General features: G+C 50.7%; 1 protein-coding gene across 3 annotated transcripts in view; it reads right to left on the reverse strand.

Moving 5' to 3' along the window:
* The window catches only part of ESAM (endothelial cell adhesion molecule), a 105,068-nt gene that overhangs the window by 82,847 nt on the left and 8,208 nt on the right, over positions 1 to 14,013 (reverse strand). The window lies entirely within an intron of this gene.

Here is a 14,013-nt window from a genome sequence, read left to right on the forward strand (position 1 = left end):
GCCTATGCAGGGGGTTGGACTCGATGATCTATTGAGGTCCCTTCCGGCCCTAACATCTATGAATCAGCAGTACAGTGTTGCCCAGAAAGGGTTGTTTGCCATCAGGTAAACAATTCTAACTGGAAGACCTCCTTCTTGTGTATAGCACACAGCACAAGCCTAGCACAGACCACCTTGCTTACCCACAGTCCTGACCCCAAAGTTTCCAGCTGATGACTGCTAAGTCATGGTGACCATGAAAACAATGTCATTTCCTAGTTCAGCATACAGGACTGGCATAGCCCTGGGTGACTTCAAAGTCAAGTCTGAAATATTTGCTAGCACTGGGCATTCCCTCCACAGGAACCTGAAGCATGTGAGCACAAACCCTTACCAGGAAAGACTTTGTAGCTCCCAAACTCATGTACTCACAGAATTAAAATTACTCACTGGCAAAATTAAGAATTAACACTGTGCTGATGAATGATGAGAGCTACCCAGCCACAGCACAGAGATCCAGATGGCATCAGAATGTGAATGCGAGTGCTCACCATGCTATGACCACACTCACACCCCAATCTGTTTGCAGCACAAGAATTAATCAGTGAAAAGGAGAAGAGCCCACCCACCATGAGGCTGAAGTTGGTTCCTTATTCCCAGGTCCCTATTCCTTATTATCCGTTCCTTTTTCAAAGCTAATCTAGACCCAATAAAAACTTGTTCTTAATGAATTACACATCCTAAAGAGACAGATTTTATTAGATATGCATATATACTAATTAATATGTAAAATAATATCTCACATCAAGTACAGAGCCCTAAACAAAAGTCAGATTAGGATGGGATTAAAGGGCAAAATACTTCTTGGGCCACCCCAAATTTCATGGCGATGCCACTGGGGGACTATCCCAAAAAATCCTGACCATAGTCCCGCCTGGCCCAAAGCATGGTTTGGCCGTGCCAGGTTGCCAACTAACAGCCCCTACGCCCACTATACTAAGTATAATGGTTTGAATAAGAAACTGGCATTCGAGCTAGGATTATAGCTAGAAATTCTGCTTGGGCCACTCATCAAAATACCTCTGTGCCACCGAGGGACTCTCCTGGACATCTGTGACCAGAGACTTGCCCGGCCCAAAGCGCAGTTTGGCTGTGCCAGGCTGCCAACAGACAGCACCCCAGCCACTCTGCTAACAGTATGCACCCAAATAAGGAACTGGATTTTGGGCTGGGATTGTTTCCCAAAATCCTTCTTGGCCCACCCCAGACCACATCTCCGTAGCACTGGGGGACTCTCCTGGATATCTCTGAACAGAGATCTGACTGGCCTAAAGTGTGGTTTGGCCATACCAGGCTGCCAATTGACAGCAACCCAGCCACTGTGCTAAATATATGGTCTTGAATTAAGAACTGGTTGGTGGGCTGGGATTAGAGATGGAAATGCTTGTTGGGCCACCCCATGCCATGACTCTGTGGCCCTGGGCCACTCTCCTGGACACCTCTAACCAGAATTTTGCCTGGCCCAAAGTGCAGCTCGGTGGTGCCAGGCTGCCAACTGACAGGCCCCCATCCCCACTGTACAAAATGCATTGGCTTGAATAAGGAATTGGCTTTTGGGCTGGGATTATATTTAGAAATCCTTTTTGGGCCTCTCCTTGACTTACCTTTGTGGTGCCGGGAAACTCTCCTGGACATCTCTGACATCCAGGACAGTCCCATAGGACCACAGAGTCATGTTCGGGGGGTGGCCCAAGAAGGATTTCTGGGTATAATCCCAGCCCAAATGCCAGTTCCTTATTCAAGCCATTATACTTAGTATAGTGGGCAAGGGGACTGTTAGTTGGCAACCTGGCAAAGCCAAACCATACTTTGGGCCAGGCGGGACTGTGGTCAGGGTTTTTTGGGATAGTCCCCCAGTGGCATCGCCATGAAATTTGGGGTGGCCCAAGAAGTATTTTGCCCCCTAATCCCATCCTAATCTGACCTTTGTTAAGGGCTCTGTACTTGATGTGAGATATTATTTTACATATGCATAGCTAATGAAATTCTGTCTCTTTAGGATGTGTAATTCATTAATAACAAGTTTTTATTGGGTCTAGATTAGCTTTGAAAAAGGAACTGGGAACCGGGAATAAGGAACCAACTTCAGCCTCATCCACCCATCTCTGTGCTCCTTAAAGCAATTCAAGCATGGAAGCAACTTTCTAGTAATGGATGCAATACACCTGCTAAGAGTAATCAACATACCAGACCCCCACAAGTGACCTTCAAATGGGTTAACTAAAATAAAAATTCTGTAGCTCTGTCTCAATTGAGGATTAAAGGCATACATAGAGGAGGTGCTGGCTAGTGCAGTCTAACATTTTTCATAAATCTAATAAATACTTTATCATATACTAAGATGGTTATATGGAAGTCATGGGTGGAGCCAGGCTCTGACGCAATAAACCAGCACCTGTTAAAGACTACAGTTTCAGAGGGCATTAGGCAGGGCACCTTGAAACCTGCTCGTTGTAATCACCAACACAGTTTTTCTTTATGTTGGATTGTTGCTCTTGGAGGAGCTATATACACAAGTGCAATGCATGCTAGTACTGGAATATTCAAAAACCATGGAGCACACCTCAGAGCAGGCCAGTACCTGCTCCAGTTTCTCCCCACAATGAATTTTAGAATTTAAGCACATCTGAGACTCTGCTTAGCTGTCATCTAGGGTAGAAGGACCTATAATCCATGTCCAGTCCTCATAAAATGTGATAAATCAGTACAGTCATCTAAAAAAAAAAACAAAAAAAAAAAAACTTGGCCTGACCAGCTACAGAGGTCCATGACCTGGATCAAGCACAGAACACAGAGTTGGGAGCACCTTTCAGCTAGCCACATGCCCTCTGGTCCTGCCCCACTGCAGCCTCCCTGAAAGGTATCACAGCTCTCTGCAGGCTTTTTTGTTGTTTTAACCTTCATCCCAGCTTCCACTGCCTCCTCCATTTGTCTAATTTCAGATGCAACTTGCATGTTTTCAGTTAAGTGGTTTGGACAGGGTCAGGTCTCATTTTAAAGCCACCAACCTGGCACTTTTGTACAACAGTTCAATAATAGCTAGGCAGCCTGAAGGTTGACCGGGTGGGTAGGCAACTTGTGGCACAGGTGCCAGAGCGTGGCATGTGCACCTCGTGGTGGACGGAGGGGGAGGGGCTGGGGCTGCTCTAGCACAAGGAAAGGGCCCCTTGCAGCTCCCCTGCTGTCCGCCCCAGCATACCAGCATCTTACAAGTTGAGGTTGCGGGCATTTTTGGCACTCTGCCTGAAAATATTGCTGACCCCTGGTTTAGATTCTGCATGTACAAAAACCTCAAGTCCAGAGCAACCACTGTATCCAAACCAATCTCAAACCAGGGTATTAATGCACAGACTTGCACCAAAAGAAATAGTGGGGATTAGAGCTGAGTTTGTTATTTCCATGCAAGTTTGAGCATACACCAATCTTTAAAGACATGCATGGGCTGATGATGCGCATTATAAAATCGAGCCGGGTTTGCTCTCCTGTGGCCTCCAAAGGCCTCCTTAGAGAGGTCATTCCTGAAGGACTGTTCATGCCTGGGAACTACAGCAAGTTGCTCAGAAGCAGGGCACCTCAGGAGTTCACCAATGTGATTCAAGGGCTGGGGGAATTTGACCCCAGGGAAGATAAAGGGAGACAAGGGGAAAAGCATCCACTATATGTAAGGTTTCAGCTGTGAAAAAAAAAAAAGATGTGCACAGAACAGGCAGGCCATGCTCTGAAGTCAGTAGAAAGTGGCAGCCTGCTCAGAATTAACCATAAATGGGAACCTGACCAAGGATGAACGCATGATAATGTCCCATAGGAGACTGGAGAATATAGTAGGAAGTTCCTGCTGGTCAGGATTTTTTGTCAAAGCTCCTTTTACAGCAACAATAGGTATCTACACCCAAAAAACAAAGAGCGCTTGAGCCAGGGCTGCAGCCCACACCCTCCTCTGGCACAGGCCTGTGTTCTTTCCTCTAGAAACACACTGCCCACCACAGCACAGCTCCCACCTGGTCATAACATGTTAAGACCTTACAGAAGAAATTACTTCACGTAAACAGGTTTTGTGATGTTCACCCTGGAGGTGACTCACCCCAGACAGCCAAGGCCAGCTGGAGGAGACATTAGCCTGAGTATCAAAGGAGGAAAGAAAACACGTCATTCTGTGCCTATACTGGCAACTCCTGATGCCAAGCTATTTCACCCATGCCACATCTGACCAAAGAATCGCTTGTGCCAAGAACCTACTGCTCTCTGGTAGATCAGCCTATTCATTCCCACTTTTCCAGCAGCCCCTCTCCTGCCCACAATTCATACATAGGATCTTGATAGTTATCCCCGCTATAGAGGGGAATCTATGGTGTAATATGGAAGATAGGGATGAAATTAAGCACAGGACAAAGTAGGATGGCTCTCAGGGAAAAGTCCCCAAGAAGCTCCGAAAAGCCCAGCAGGGCGGCAATGGCACTTCCTTGCAGAGACATTCAAAACAACAAAGTTCTGGAGAGCAAAGCCTTGGGAACACGCCCTGCTGCGTATGGACAGACAAGAGTTAAAAGTAGGTCTCACTTACTTTCCAGGAAAGAGACTGTGGACTTTAAAACACTGAACAGGTTGGGCTGGAGTTAGGCAACTTGTGCTAGAGGTCCAGAACCTCGGTTTGTTTGTTGCTAAGGGATGAAGGGGTAGCCCTATAATGATGCTTTGCACAGAGCAATTAGCCCACGGGTGGGCAAAATACGGTCTGTGGGCCAGATGTGACCCACAGAGGAGCTTTGTCTGGCCCACAGGGCATCCCTTGGACTTGCCTGGCCCAGGCATTTTCTCACTGTGGTGTGGCCTGCTGCCCGCTGGGCATGCAGCAGGGCTGGGGCAGGTCTGCTGGACCTGGTACTGGCGGGGACCTGTGTACAGTCCTGACCCACCCTGCACCTGCTGCAGACTCTCTTGCTCACACTGAATAGCTGCAGCAACAGCAGCACCAATGGGGGAAAAGCGGCCCCTCCTCCTCAGCACTACCTAGCTCTTCTTGCAGCAGCTGCATGGAGCCCATGCTAGGCTGCCCTGCGCTGTCACCAATGCCTCTAGGATGCCCTGCGGGGCAGTGCAGAGGAGCCACAGGGCAGCCCAGCACGGGCTCTGTGCAGCCACTGCAGGAAGAGCTAGGCAGCGCTGAGGGGGAGGGGCTGCTTTTCCCCTGCACCGAACACACTTCTTCTCTGCTGGTGCTACTTTTGCTGCAGCTGTTCAGTGTGAACAGGCGAGTCTGCAGCAGGCACAGGGTAGGTCAGGGCTGTGTGCGGGTCCCCACCAGTACCTTGGGGCTGGGGCCAGCAGCTGCCTAGAAAGGCAGTCCAGTGCAGAGCTGCCCCAGCCCCACTGTGTGCCGGAGCGGGGTGGAGAGGACAGGACGCACCATTGGCGAGTGGTGCAGAGTAGGTGCAGGGGCCGAGTTGGGGCTGTGCATGCATCTGGCTGATCTGCTCCTGCTGGGGTCAGTCTGGAGTGGGTGTGGGGCACACTGGGACTGTGCGCTATTGGCGATGGCAAGGAAACACCGCAGGGCGCACGGGCTCCAGGCTGTTGTGAGGCATGGGTGGGGGCAGGTGCATATGTGGAGGGGGGTACCCATACACACCCCAGCATACCCACAAATCTTCCCCTGCAAACCCCACAACTACACTCCCCCACACACAATCACACACCCCACAAATGCTGCCCCCCCCCACACCAATGGGTCTCTGGGGGGAGCCTCGTTCACTACTACCCACATACACCCCACTACACACACGCACACACACCCCTCCCCAGCCACCCTCCCCCTCCACACACCCCACAAACCCCATACCCACCCACATCCACACACACCCCCACAGCCCCCCCAAAAACCCATTCCCACTCACCCATGCCCCCACAATATACAAGAGTAAGACTTCAATTTGAGCTATTATGCAATCCTCTATATACATAATGCAAACACACACAAATCAGGACAAAAATACATTTAAAATAAAATTAAAATATGTTATTGTGGATATTTGATTTTTAGTATATCATAGAATCATAGAACTAGGGTGGGAAGGGACCTTGTAGATCTTCTAGTCCAACCCCCTGCCTGGGCAGGAGGAAAACTGGGCTCAAATGACCCCAGCCAGGTAGGCATCGAGTCGCTTCTTAAAGACCCCCAGGGCGGGGCCAGCACCACTTCCCTTGGAAGTTGGTTTCAGATCCTAGCCGCCCTGACTGTGAAGTAGTTCTTACGGATGTCTAATCTAAACCTACTCTCCAACAACTTGTGGCCATTATTCCTTGTTATCCCGGGGGGCGCTAGGGGAAACAAGGTCTCCCCCAAACCCTTCTGGTCCCCCCTAGTGAGTTTATAGATGGTCACAAGGTCCCCCCTCAGCCTTCTTTTGTGAAGGCTGAACAGGTTCAGGTCCCGTAGCCTCTCATTGTAGCGTCTGCCCTGCTGTCCCCGGATCATGCGGGTGGCCCTCCTCTGGACCTTCAAGAGGGATGTGGACAATGAGGGATGTGCACCCCCTTCAAGAGGGATGTGGACAATGTTGTCCACATCCCTCTTGAAGTGGGGTGCCCAGAACTGGACACAGTATTCCAGCTGCGTCCTGACCAGTGTCGCGTAGAGAGGGAGGATCACCTCCTTGGCTCAACTTGAGATGCATCTGTGGGTGCACGATAAGGTCCGGTTAGGCCTGCCGACCGTGACCTCACATTGTCGACCCATGTTCATCTTGGAGTCAATAATGACTCCAAGATCCCTTTCTGCCTCTGTGCTCTCAAGAGGGGAGTTTCCCATCTTATAAGTATATAATTTGGGTTTTTGGTTTTTTTTTCCCAGTTCCAAGATGGCAACCCCCCTTCCCAAAAGGAGTACTTCAGGGGCAAGGGCAGAGACTTCTGGTGATAAAAGATAGGGGTTATGGGGAGGGACCTCCAGTACCAACATGGTGACCAGGGGGTGGGGGCACCTGTCAAGGGGCAGGGCTACCCTTGCGGCCCTTGACAGTTCACCAAAACTCGTGAAGTGGCCCTCCACCCAAACAATTGCCCTCCCCCAAATTAGCCAAAGCCCTTTGAACTACAGCAAGCAAGCACAACACTGCTCTGGATTTACCATTGCCATTCCAGATAGGAAAAGCCAAGCTAGTCAAGGTAGCCCAGCATAATGCGTCTGGGAAAAGCTGAGTCCCAGTCTTGCATTTTGCAATCTTTGATGTTTCTGGTACATTGAGACATGTTATGATGACGGACTGACCACGATCTAGGTCCCCATGCAGTGGAATCAGCCTCCAGGAGTGGCAAGGAACAGGCTGAACTTGCTGGTGAAAGCTGGGAGAAGATACAAAAGATCTAACTTTAAGTCTGACATGTAGGGGACACCTCCTCAGGCTTGCCCAGGGACTGCTTTGACCAGAGGTTGGTCCTGCCAGTTATGATTTTCATTCCTAACATCTGGCTCTGGCCCAGCTGCACTTGCACACCAAACTTTAGAGGCAGCACAGCTGGTCACAAGGGGCTGTATGTTCCTTGGTTTGCCAATTGCTGACCCCTTGGAAGCCTTTCCAAAGCAGTGGACCCTGTGAATGATGCAGGGAAGGTGGCAGGGCACAGAGCACAGTGTTAACACACCAGCACGACCTGCTTCCACTTCTGCTGCTGTTAATTAAGAATCAGGTACTGATTTAGTTGATGACTGCAAAATAAGCAGTAATGGTAGCACCAGCAAATTCATTCCCCACCTGCACAGTCCACGAGAGCTGGCAGGACACTGAGGTTCTTGAGGATACCAGGGTTTTCAAGGACCCTGGTGCTTTATCCAGATGCATCAAGCAGTTGGCCAGAAGCTGGAATCTCTTTGTCTGACTCCATCTGCCGCATGGAGAGTTTTCCCCTGGCACCTCCCATTTTCACAGGGAGCATAAAGTTCTTAATGCAGAGGATCATCTAAGCCAAAATCCGCTGCACCCTCAGCATGGTGCTTTCGATCACTTAGAAGAAAGCAGGTAGTGGACTACTGCTTGTGTGGGGCAGGCAGCTGCCAAGCAAGAGATATGTGCCTCTCCTAAGCTGCACATTGCGCCTTTTCTGATCTCTGGAGTTTTAGCAAAAGTTCTGTTGGTCCAGATATTAGAGTCTAAAAACTCATTCCAGCCACCAAGATAAACCCAAGGCAACCGCAGAGCTCTCCTGCTGGGTGCATCAGCTAAAGCCAATAAGGGCACATCCCTAGGCTACTTACACATAGCTGGGTAAGATGCTGTCCCCAGATCAGGGAGCAGGTGCTGCTCTGACACTGGTTTTGAGCTTGACACAGTGAGATCACATTAGCCTTGCATTAGCCTCAGTTGACCATAATGATCTTGCTTTGTTTTTCCTTCTGATTTAAGTGCAGCCCGTATGGGCACTTTATTCCTCTTGAGGGGGAAGCAAACAGGAAACATCACTCTCTGCAGCTAGCAAGCCCCAAAATGGCTCCACATTAAAAGGCTGCTGTAGCTGTTAAAGAGTGTTCTCACTTTTTTCATTTAATGGGATAGTTATAAAATTTACTCTACTGTCCCAGAGACTGTACGTGATGAAGATGAGAATGCTTTGATGGATGTGCGTAGTGACAGAGATGGATCAAGTGAGGAATGGTGAAGGTAGTAGAGGCATCTAAGAAAGTACAAGAGAGATTGGCATGGTATGGGCATGTTCAAAGGAGTCCAAAATAATATGTGGGAAAAGAAGTTATTAGAATGGCACTACCAGAGAGAAGGGGAAGAGGAAAACCAAAGATGAGATGGCAAGGTAGTAGAAAGGGACATGAGAAAGAAGTTGGAATAAGATACATATGATTGAAACTGGTGGAAAGCCAGGATCTGCAACAGCATCCCTGTTCAGACAAGACAAGTGAGGGAAGGAGAAGGAAAGGCAGAATCAGGGCCCAGTTCCTTCTCCACAGAGGCAATGGAGGCTTTACCAAGGGTTTCAGAAGGTGCAGGTCTAGCTCTAAGATGCCTCTGTCCGTTGGCAACGTGTAGGGGGTGCATGTTCACCCCTTGAGTGTGGCGGTGCTCCCCCCCGTGAAAAGGCATTGCCAAAACTGTCGGCAGGGCCTGCAGGCAGTCACTGCTCGTCACCCCCCCACCTCTGCTGCTGACACCACTGGCGATGTCTGTGGGCGGTCTGCGATCGCGGCTGGCCACTGCCAGTGCTGCCAGCAGCATCTGCAGGTGGTTGCTCACCACCCCACCCCCCCGCTGCCAACAGTGCCGCAGCTGCCTGCGGGAGCTCCCCACTTGCTGCCACCAAACAGCACTGCCATCGCCTGCAGGAGCTCACCGTGTCCCCCTCCCCCCAGCCTCTGGGGGCACACAGCGTTCATGCCTCTGTCAAAAAGCAGGGCTACAAAGACATCTGGGAGGCACTACACAGCCCTGGACACAAAGCAAGGCATAGTTTAGTTTTTTAAAGAGAGAAAAAACATTTGCCAGGAGAGTTTGGGATTCCAAACTCTGTCCCATTTTTCATTCTGCTGAAACCAAAACCTTCCAGAGATTTTAGCCAGAGACATCCTTTCCCCTAAGGGCTTGGGCAGAAGTCTAACCTGAGATGCAGAAGATTGAATAGGAAAGAGCAGGGACTCAATCCCCCAAGTCTTACATAGCCCAGAAGAGTACCATGAGAGCTACGCTACCCTGCGGTGGGTCTCTCCTGACCAGCCCTGTTGGAGCTGCCCCGCACACTGAATAAATAATTTACAGCCATAAAAGCAGGGATGAGCATTTTGATCTCCCATGCCCCTGCCATGTGCCATAGCCAGTGTAGTGTTGGTCTCTCTTTTTCTGACCCAATGAATATTTAATTCTGTATACAAAGTGAAGCAGCTCCAGCAGGCAGGATGGAGACAGCATTGTGCGCTTTGTTGGAAAATGCTGTACTTAGCAGCGTGTAGAAGCCCCACAGACCAGGACCAAGCTATGCTAGGTACCGCACAGACAGAGCGAGACGGTCCCTGCTGCAAAGCACTTATAATCTACCCTTAACAATACCAGGAAGAAAGGCCTGGACCCAGCTTCCCACCAGGAGCGTCACATTGTTACCAACAAACACACAGCTGCTAAATAGGCATAGGATATATGACACGGGTGGGCAAAATGCAGCTGGTGGGCTGGATGAGGCCATCAGGCCATTCTATCCAGCCTGCGGGACCCCTAAAAAATTTAGAAAATTAATATATTATCTGCCCCTGGCTGCCTGTCATGTGGCCCTTGATGGCTTGCCGAAACTCAGTAAGTGGCCCTCCGCCTGATATAATTGCCCGCCCCTGATCTGGGACCTCCTGCTTCCCGCTGGCACAGCTCATTGTACAGTGGGCACTTCAAATACACATTGGCTTATCCTAACACTCCTCTAAAATGCATTTTAATATGGTCAGAAACACCAAAACATACAAATGTTTCCCATGATTCGTCTTAGTCCAGACAAGTCTATTCCCCCCTAGGAATTGGAGTTAAAATGTAGCCACAGATTTTCCTGCAGAGAGAAGAGGGGATCTCTAGAACCCATTCACTCAGCAGCATAACTGAGGTGGGGGTGGGTGGAAACAGGTGCAAGATTAGCTACTGCGCTGCCCAGGATACGCCTTTGCAGTCACAGCTGAACAGCATTGCTGCTCCACAGGCTCCTTCCTTACCAAGAGCTCCATTGTTGAGAACCACATATTACATTGCTTATAAGCACCTCATGTGAAGCAAGCTGGACTTGGAAATGCCAGCTAACACTTTGTACTCTTGCCTGGGATTTTAACTTGGAGCTGAGAACCAAGCCAGTTCCTTTCCTCCTTGCACATCAGCCCCAACATAAAGGGGCTCTGAAGGCTGAGCTAGCCTCCCAGTCACCTCTGTGCAACATTGCTGCCTTCCCTTTATGCCGAAGCAAAATTTTCTTGCAGTCAGTGGGTTTGCACCTGATGGATCTTAAGCTGCACCTGCAGCTTCTTAAATGATCCTGCTCAGGCACAGGCAGTAATGAACTCCTGCCATGTCACTGGCCGTCTCTGCTGGGCTCAAGAAAAAGCAGCAAGCATGGCTTTGGGGCACTTACATTCCCTGTTCCTTCAGGTTCTGCACTTAAGGGTGTGATGTAATGGCACACAACCTCTTGCCGGCCTTAACACTTTTCCTTTCTTCTCTGTAACCCTGGGGCAGCTGTAACTGCCCTGGATCCCATCACTCCTCTTTGCTACTTTTCACTCCCTGCTGGCCTTTCTCTGCCCTCCATTACTCTCCATCCATACTGTGCAGGCCCCTATTGTTTCCCCTTCCTCCTCAGAGGTGGGGCTCACAAGGGGCTCTGGGGAGATGGGCTCATGATGTATGGCAGAAGGAAAAGTGCGTGCCAGTGGTCGTGACTGCTGGGTGGAAAGGGGATAGCACAGATAATGAGCAATGCAAGCCTGGACTATTCCACTGAACTTCCCATGGCAGATGCTGCAGGGAGGTACATACCGCCATGCAGGGCCTGAAGCCAAGTTCCTACAGTTGCCTTGTGTTTGGCCTCATGAGCTGCACATCCTGGAGGAGTCACTGAACTTGTTGCGTCAGGGCCCAGCTGCTGGTTCAGACTTCCAGGCACAGGCAATTCTGGGAAAGTCATGGAATCTATGGCATTACTGGGAGGCCACTTTGTCATCAGTGCCAGCAGCTGGGGAGGGGGAATTGCAGGCTCAGTTGAGCAAGCCAGCTAGGACACGACAGCCCCAGCATCGTGTAGTTCTGACAATACTCTGGCTTTGTCATGACTCACGAGTGTCACAACTAGGAGTACACGATAAAGATTTTTTGGGCTGATACTGATGAGTGATTTATTAAAGAGCCACATTGGCCAATACCGATCTGATTGCCAATATGCGGCCCAGCAGCTTGGAAAGCAGTGTCTAGCTGGTAAGTCTGTTGGGGGGGAAGAGGCCAGGGGGGCATATCAAGTCCCCCACAATGACAGAGGGAGTGGGGCTGGGGCAGGCGCTGCCCAGCCAGGGCGGGGTACAGGATGGAGCCACAAGCAGCTTGTCTGGGGGACATGGAAAGGGGTGGCTCCCACCGCTGCGCACACCCCAGGGGGAGGCATGGGGCATCCACGTACCCCCTGGATCTGTGCACGGGGAAAGGGTGGGCTGCCACTGCAGGTTTGGACCTGAGGTGGTGTTGGGCTTTTCCCAGTATGGGGGTTGGGACAGGGCTGTGCTTGGGGCAGGCAGTGGTGGTGCTGGGAGAAAGGGGTTCAGGGGGGCTACAGAGAATTTTGGGGTGGCTCTAGTCCCCTCCCCATAGCCTTTCCTCCCAGCGCCATCGCTGCTGCCAGGCCTGAGCACAGCCCTGGACCAAGCCCCCTGCCAGGAAGAGGCTGGTGCAGCCCCTGCCACCAGGCTGTAGCAGCAGCCCACCTTTGCTCTGCACACAGATCCATGGGGCACATGCCCCCCAGGGGTGCATGCAGCAGCAGGAGTCACCCCCACCTCACACCCGCTAGATTAGCTGCTCGCAGCTCTGTCCCAGGCACTCGCTCCAGCCCTAGCTCCACTCCCTCCCTCACCATGGAGGCCTCAATCTGCTGTCCCCACTCCCATTCCCCCCAACAGACTTCATGGCCAGAGGCTGCTCTCCAAGCTGCCAGGCTGCACTCCTGGCTGTGTGCATGCTAGGGCTGTGCTCATGCATGTGGCATTTATCGGCAACATCATTGGCCACCATCAGCCAAAAAAAAACCCGATTGCCAATAATGTCAACTTCCCTTTTATCGGTGCTGATAGGACGTGGACCAAAGTATCAGCACATTTCTAGTCACAACATTTGGTATTTCCCTTAGGGCCCCACCTCCCAGTATCTCATGATTATAGGAAAGTCTGAGCTCTTTCCAAGCTGGGGTTTCCACCCCCCTCATTACAAAAGAAAGCTTTCTGTGGTGCCTTTTGGGGTCACTTCTAAGAAACATGCCCCAATAGTTATTTTTAAAGTCTTAGCAGTTTGCAAAGTGGGAAGGGGGGTGTCAACATTTCCAAACAGTTGGCACTGGCTTGAGTGCAGCTTGAGTGCTTTCTCCACTGGAGCCAGGGGCTTGCTGCAAGGACTCTTTGCTTTGCCCATTTAGGGTTTTGATTTAAGATCTATTTGTTCAACAGCATGAGTCACACAAGAGAGGCAGCAACCATGGCACAGCTTGGACCGCCAGACATAGTAAACACATGCACTCAGAGCCAATGTCCTTTGGGGCATATTTTCTGATGCCAGCCCCAGACAGGTTAGTTTAAGAATCAAGCATTTATGTCTCTCTTTAGAAAGTCTTAGCGGACTAAACATTCTCAACCCCTCCAGGACACCGGGGGGGCGGGGGGGGGGGGAATCAGATGCGCTTTCCAACCATGCTGGTGCCCATCTGTTAGCCCGGTTTCTTTAGTCCACTCCATGAGGATATTCAGCATGTGCCCTTTTTATCCTCGTATTGCACTACAGAAGCATGCAAAGACTTCCGAGTGGACCGTGCTGGGTGCTTGCAGTGGAAGAGGTTAGCCAGCCAGGCAGGGGCAGTTATCATCCCCCTTGTGCATAGTGTGATGCTCTGGGCCTTAAAGCGCTCAGCACCCAGCAGCTCCTGCTGTCAAATCTGTTGATGCTTTGGGGCACTTATATTCCTGTGTCAGGGGTGGGAGTCGCACACACCGCACCTTCTCCTAGAAGAAAAGAACCAGCTGGCAAAGTCCCTAGATGGGACACCTCTTCCCCACTCAGAAGCTGCAAACTACTACTGGCATCCCAGACTCCACCTGGCCAGATGTCCTCCTGCTGTTCCAGTCAGATTCCTCTGCCATCCACAAGCAGGAGCAGTGCTAGGGGAAGAGAAGCTGCCACCATACTCCTCTCAAATCTGCCTCAATGGGGTTTCTGGGTGCAAGGCCCTTCTGCTCTCTGGTCAGAGTAGCTGAAC

The sequence above is a fragment of the Alligator sinensis genome, unplaced genomic scaffold (genome assembly GCF_000455745.1).
Source record: "Alligator sinensis unplaced genomic scaffold, ASM45574v1 scaffold1368_1, whole genome shotgun sequence".
In the NCBI taxonomy this organism is placed as follows: domain Eukaryota; kingdom Metazoa; phylum Chordata; order Crocodylia; family Alligatoridae; genus Alligator; species Alligator sinensis.